Below are 5,989 nucleotides of genomic sequence, written 5' to 3'. Positions count from 1 at the left end.
ATCTGTGCCCCGGTCTGTGTTCTGGATGCGGCTCAGGACACAGTCTGGGGGGCATCAGCTGGAGTCACCCTGCCTGGGGGAGGCTCTGGCTGAGGAGGGAGCTTCTGGTTGCTGCCCCGGGAGACAGGGAGCTCAGGCCAGGCAGGGAGCAAGGAAAGGACCTGAGGCTTGAGCCCCGGGGGGCTTCCTCATCACCTGTGTGTGCTAAAGGGCTTGGGGAGGCCCTAGCCACTCAGCAAGGGGTATTAGGGACCGCAGCTCCCCCTCCCCAGACCCCTGGACCAAGGTGCCTCACTTCTGCTTGCTTTGGAGACAGGCCTATGCGAGCATCTCTCAGCTCCTCAGTCTATCCGTCAAGGCTGCAGGGAGCATGGAGACTGTCTGCCAACTATCTGTCCCCTGACTCTTCTCCAGTTGGTATATTTTTCAAACATAAATTTTATTTTTTAAGAAGGGAATATTTACATGGTTCCAAATAAAAATATTCTGAAAAAGCCATACTCTGAGAGACCTCACTTCTACCCGTGGCTCCATTCACTCTCTCCTCAGCTCCCATCCCCCACCCAGACCAGGTAACTATTCCAACGAACTCAGGGGAGTCCTTCCTGTGCGTCTTGACAAAAATCAAGCACATGCAGGTGTATTTAATAGTATTTCCTCTCATTCTTATTATATAAAATATAGTATGCTCCATGTTGATTTATATGTTAGCTTTTTATTTCCTGTCTCCTGGAGATATTTCGGAGAAGGCAATGACAACCCACTCCAGTACTCTTGCCTGGAAAATTCCATGGATGGAGGAGTCTGATGGGCTGCTGTCTATGGGGGTCACGCTGAGTCTGACACGACTGACGCGACTCAGCAGCAGCAGCAGGAGATATTTCCCTGTCACTGCTGCAGAGTATCCCTCTTGAACTACATCATCGTTTATTAATCCACATCCTGAAGATGAACACTTGGGTTATTTTCTATCTTTTCTATCTTACTTTTGAATTTGATCTTGAATGGGAGCTTGATTTATACCAGGCTGTTCTGATCAGGAGAGGGTAAATGGGGAGAGGTGGTCAGGACACGGGAGATAAGAAAAGCAAGGATGACCGGGAAAGGGGAAACAGTAGAAAAATGTAGAAAAAATGAGAGAAGCAAGAGAAAGAAGGAAAACAGAATGTGTACAACCACACAAGACAGGAAGGAGACAGAACAGGAGGGAAGGAAATAGAAACAAGTGTGAGATCAGTGGGGAAGAATGCGGGCAGGGAGAGAGGAGAGCCAGGAAGAGGACATCAGGGGCTGACAGAGCTCTGTAAAGACAGCCCCTGTGAGTGGAGGGCATTGGGAGCACTGGACTGAGCCCCAGTCCCTATAGAAACCTGGCGGGCCCAGTACACCATGTTGGCCACGTAAACCAGCAGGTTGACGGCTGTCAGGATGGCCACCCTCAGTTTCCGGTCCCAGAAGCACAGGGTGTAGGTGAGCCCATTGATGCAGCCCATATCACTGGACCGCTGGAGCTGTCCACCAAACTCTTCATTGGACTGGTAGAGAGCCCAGAAGACCAGAGCACTGACATAGAGGAGGATGGAGAGCAGGCTGAGCACAAGCTGAAAAATGGGATACAGGCTGGGCAGCCTGCATTGCCATTTTCCCAGGTTCAACAGGATGGCCAGGGCTGCTGGGATGAAGCAGGTGGAGTACACGGCCACACACCACTCCAGGGCCGGCTGGTGCAGGTACAGGGAGGTGTTGATGATGAAGGTGAAGATGAAACCAGCCATGAAGGTCTCCAGCACCCCCAGCAGGCCTGGCACGGTGTGCATGTAGCAGGTGACATCACTGCGATCATACCAGTTTCTCATGAGGGCCGCATGCAGGGCATAAAGCACAGACGCGATGCAGGAGAAAGCAGTGGCAGCGATTGCCGGTCCCGGTAAGGACCATAAGGCAGGAACTGGACGTAGGTGATGGGGTAGATGATGGAGGCCGAGAGGCAGATGAGAGTGGCGTAGCAGGCCTAGGTGATGGAGAAGTTGCACCAGAAGAAAGGAAAGCGGGACCAGAGCTCACGTAAGTTGACTATGGAGATGACGAGGGTCACAACGAAGCAGACACACCAGAAGGACATGGACCAGGTACCTGGGGCCCCTCTCCGAATGCCCATGTCAGCCACAAGCGAGAAGGCCACACAGGTGGAGAAGAGCTGCGGCAGGCAGAGGAGGCAGCACATGACGTGAACGGAGCTCTTGTCTTGAGACATCAGCCCGGTAGACACAGTGCTGTGATGGTCTGGTAGGTCACGGCCACTGGTATGCGAGTTACCTTCGCTGAGGACCTATCAGAGAAAAATTCAGCCCTGGAGGTGGATTAAGTCAGATGCCTGGAACAGGCTCAGGAGCCTGCGACAGCTGAGGCTCAGAATCTGTGGAGGTGGAACCAATGGCTCAGACACTTGAGTAACCGCACAGCTGCTCCACCATGGTTCTCCCCACCCATCAGCCTCGGCCTTGTCAGGAGTCTTGTCTTATCCCCACATCTCACAGCCGTGTGTGGTCTGACCCCAAACCATGAACATTTTGGGCCTGTTGTGCTGCGTACCATTATCTATGGAGATTGCAAGGTAAATGGTCTTTATGTACAATCTCAAACCTTCAAGTCTCTCAAAATTGAAAACAACTTTAAAAAATCATTCATTTGGTAACAGAATTTGAGTTGAATGTACATGAGGCAATTTATGGTCTCACGGTTCTCCACCTCCCCCTCAGAGAGGACCCGGAAGGCCCTGGACTCCCTCTAGACATAACCTCATGCAAACTTGGTTTGCTCCAGATTAGGGGTGAAAACTGGCTTGTACTGGAGGTGGCCCTGAGGATTTGTTTTGTTTTTCTTCATGGTGTTTTCTGGAAGACACGGTGTAGAATCAGTATTCTTTCTTCCCTAAGAGGCTGGAAGCTGCAGTGTTTTAATTTCTCAAGAAAATCCAGGTTTCCTGCTCCTTTAGAAGCTGTAGGATATCTGGTGTCCCTGGCTGTGTGCCCTTGGGGGAGGTAGAGGGGTGGTTGGAGCTGAGCAGCTTTATGCCCTCTGTGTTGTTTTCCATTTCTATCTTTGTGTAGTTTTCTGTATTTCTCTTATTCTCATGTATAATCAACATAAAACAGGACTGTGCCCAGTTTCCCCTCTTGGGCATGCCAGGCTTCCTGCCTGCTCACAGGAGCATCCAGTCCTCCATCCAGGGAGAATCCGTGTCCTCAACTTCATGTACAGGCTTCAACACATGTCACAAGCTTTGAAATCATTCTTTAGACATGTGTGTACATACATGCATACATATTTGTAGACCGTATCTATCTTTTTTTTCGATTTTATAGACATGAGACCATGTCATGCACACGGCATCTTGCTTTTTTACCACCTTTGAGAAGTACAGCTGGTCCTCTCCAGGGGCCCTAGTCCTCTCCATCCCCTTTACTTCCTTCCTTCCCTCTGGCTCCTGTGGGTGTTTGGACCGACCAGCCTTCTCTAGATCAGTGGACCCTCCCTTTGAGTCTCAGACACTGGGGGACACAGGATATGACAAGGGGTCCTGGGATCCTTGTGACCACCATGCTCTAGGGCAAGAAGTCAGCAAGTTTTTCTGAGAATTTAAAAAAATATATGACAAAGAATATATTTTTCATTTCTGGAAGTTAAATCTGGTTTCCTAGATTTGCAACAAATTCTCGCAAGCGTCAGTTCTGGAGGTCAGCGTTTTGAAACAAGGTGTCAGCAGGGCTGCTCCATCTCTAATGCCCCAGGGGAGGGCCCCGCTTTGTCTCTTTAGCTTCTGGAGGCCCTTTAGCTTGTCCCATGTTACTGAACTCTGGCTTGTCCGGTCATCCCTCAAGAAGCCAAATACTGAGAGATGAGTATTGGGCTTTGTCTGGGACGAGGTGCCGCTCCTCCACTGTGAACACAATCATCACTCATGTCTGTGCATCAGCCCATGTTGGACAGTGGTTTGAAAAAAATACTAATGAACATTTCCACAATTTTTTGTGGATCAACTTGGAGGATTTGGTTTTTTCCAGTTTAGTAGGTCTGAGGTGAGAAAAAGATTGTATGAAGAGTCAGCCACTGACTCTTCTCCTGCACTGAAACCTCTTGCACGGAATCGTCTCAGTGGAAATGCACCCCTGGGGCGCCCCCACCCCACCCAACTCCCAGGGACACACTCTGGCCAAATTGAGTGATCTGTCTCGTCTTAAAAGGAGAGACTGCTGCACACCTCTTTTCTTCCTCACACTGTGGTGACGCTAAGGCTGTGTCCCGCCAACACACTAGAACCCCTCCTCCTTCCGGGGACTGGAGTTCGGGGGAGGGGGAGCAGATGCTGTGGCAGCGCCTGCCTTGGGCATCAGGACTGGAACCACAGAGCTGGGGCTGGATTCAGTTCCCGAGAAGGCTGACCCCCTCTACTCCCTCCCTTGCCTGCAGGCTCCTCTGTGAACGTGGCAGGCTTTTCACAGTTTCATTTCCTTCTTGCCTTTAATTTAGTGCCCTTGTTGGAAGTATCCTTATTATGGAGTAACAGGAAGACCTGCACATGGAGTTCCCTCCCACTTACCAGATCTTGACAAAAGAGCTCCAACTGCAAAATACTGGAATCTTTTAGAGATCCATGCAGGAACCAGTGTTCTTCACAACTGAAAACATACACGGGCAAGGTTGTTTAAAAGTAGAAAACAATTTTTTTCTTGATTATAGGGTCATACTGTTAGAGGAAGCACACTGACACAACCACCCACCCTGGCCAGGAACCCAGGTAATGACTTGTATGAGTTGTCTTACAATAGGAGGTCCCGGCAAGAAACCCAGAAGTAATAAGCCACCACCAAACGAAAGAGTTCGGGAAAGGTCAAAAGGAGATACCATGTGTCCGACTACCTTTAGCAATCCTTCTCTCTGGCATCCATCTTGGCTGAACAAGGCTTGCACCACCAGGAAGGACTCTGAGTCAGAATGACTGGCTATGGACAACCCGGAAACTAATCCCATCACCGTAAAACCCAAGACTGTGAGCCATGTGGCAGAACTGTTCTCCTGGGTCCCCTTACCCTCCTGCTCTCCGCCCAGGCAACACACTAGAACCCCTCCTCCTCCCGGGGATTGGAGTTTGGGGCAGGGGGGCGCAGATCCCATTGGCAGTGCCTGCCTTGGGCATCAGGACTGGAACCACAGAGCTGGGGTTGGATTCAGTTCCCTAGAAAGCTGACCCCTCTACTCCCTCCTTTGCCTGCAGACTCCTCTGTGAACGGGGCAGGCTTTTCACAGTTTCTTTTCTTTTTTGCCTTTAATTTAGTTCCCTTGTTGGAACAATCCTTATTATGGAGTAAGAGGAAGACCTGCGCATGGAGTTCCCTCTTACTTACCAGATCTTGACCAAAGAACTCTAACTGCAAAATACTGGAATCATGTAGAGATCACACAACCACCCACCCTGGCCAGGCACCATAGTAGCCATTTGCATGAGTTGTTTTATGACAGAAGATCCTGACAAAGAGTACAGAACTATTAAGCCACCGCCAACGGGGAGATCAGGAAAGGTCGAAAGGAGACCCCATGTGTCCGTCCACTTCCCAGAATCCCTCTCTCTAGGATACATCTTGGCTGAGTGATGCGTGTGCCACCAGAAAAGACTTTGAATTAGAATGATTGGCCAAAGACCACCCGGAAACTAATCCCATCACCATAAAACCTGACATTGCAAGCCACGTGGCAGAGCACTTCTCCTGGGTTCCCTTACCCTCCTGCTCTCCACCCGGAACCCTTTCCCAATAAAGTGTCTTGCTTTGTCAGCACATGTGTCTCCTGGGACAATTCATTTCTGAGTTTTAGAGAAGAGCCCAGTTTTGGGCCCTGGAAGGGGTCCGCCTTCCTGCAACAGCTTTATCTTAAGGAAGCCGGCAAGAAGGTGTTTTACTGCCCAGAAGAATCAACTCCCAGCACAGCAAGG

General features: G+C 50.2%; 1 pseudogene; it reads right to left on the bottom strand.

The window, feature by feature from the left end:
• Window positions 1-880: 880 nt before the first annotated feature.
• LOC120861370 lies at window positions 881-3,135 on the bottom strand (annotated as a pseudogene).
• Between the last annotated feature and the right edge of the window lie 2,854 nt (window positions 3,136-5,989).

This window comes from Oryx dammah, unplaced genomic scaffold (genome assembly GCF_014754425.2).
Source record: "Oryx dammah isolate SB20612 unplaced genomic scaffold, SCBI_Odam_1.1 HiC_scaffold_11234, whole genome shotgun sequence".
Lineage (NCBI taxonomy): Eukaryota > Metazoa > Chordata > Mammalia > Artiodactyla > Bovidae > Oryx > Oryx dammah.
The sequence above is the reverse complement of the archived record's forward strand: the minus strand, read 5'-3'. Positions and strand labels throughout refer to the sequence as shown.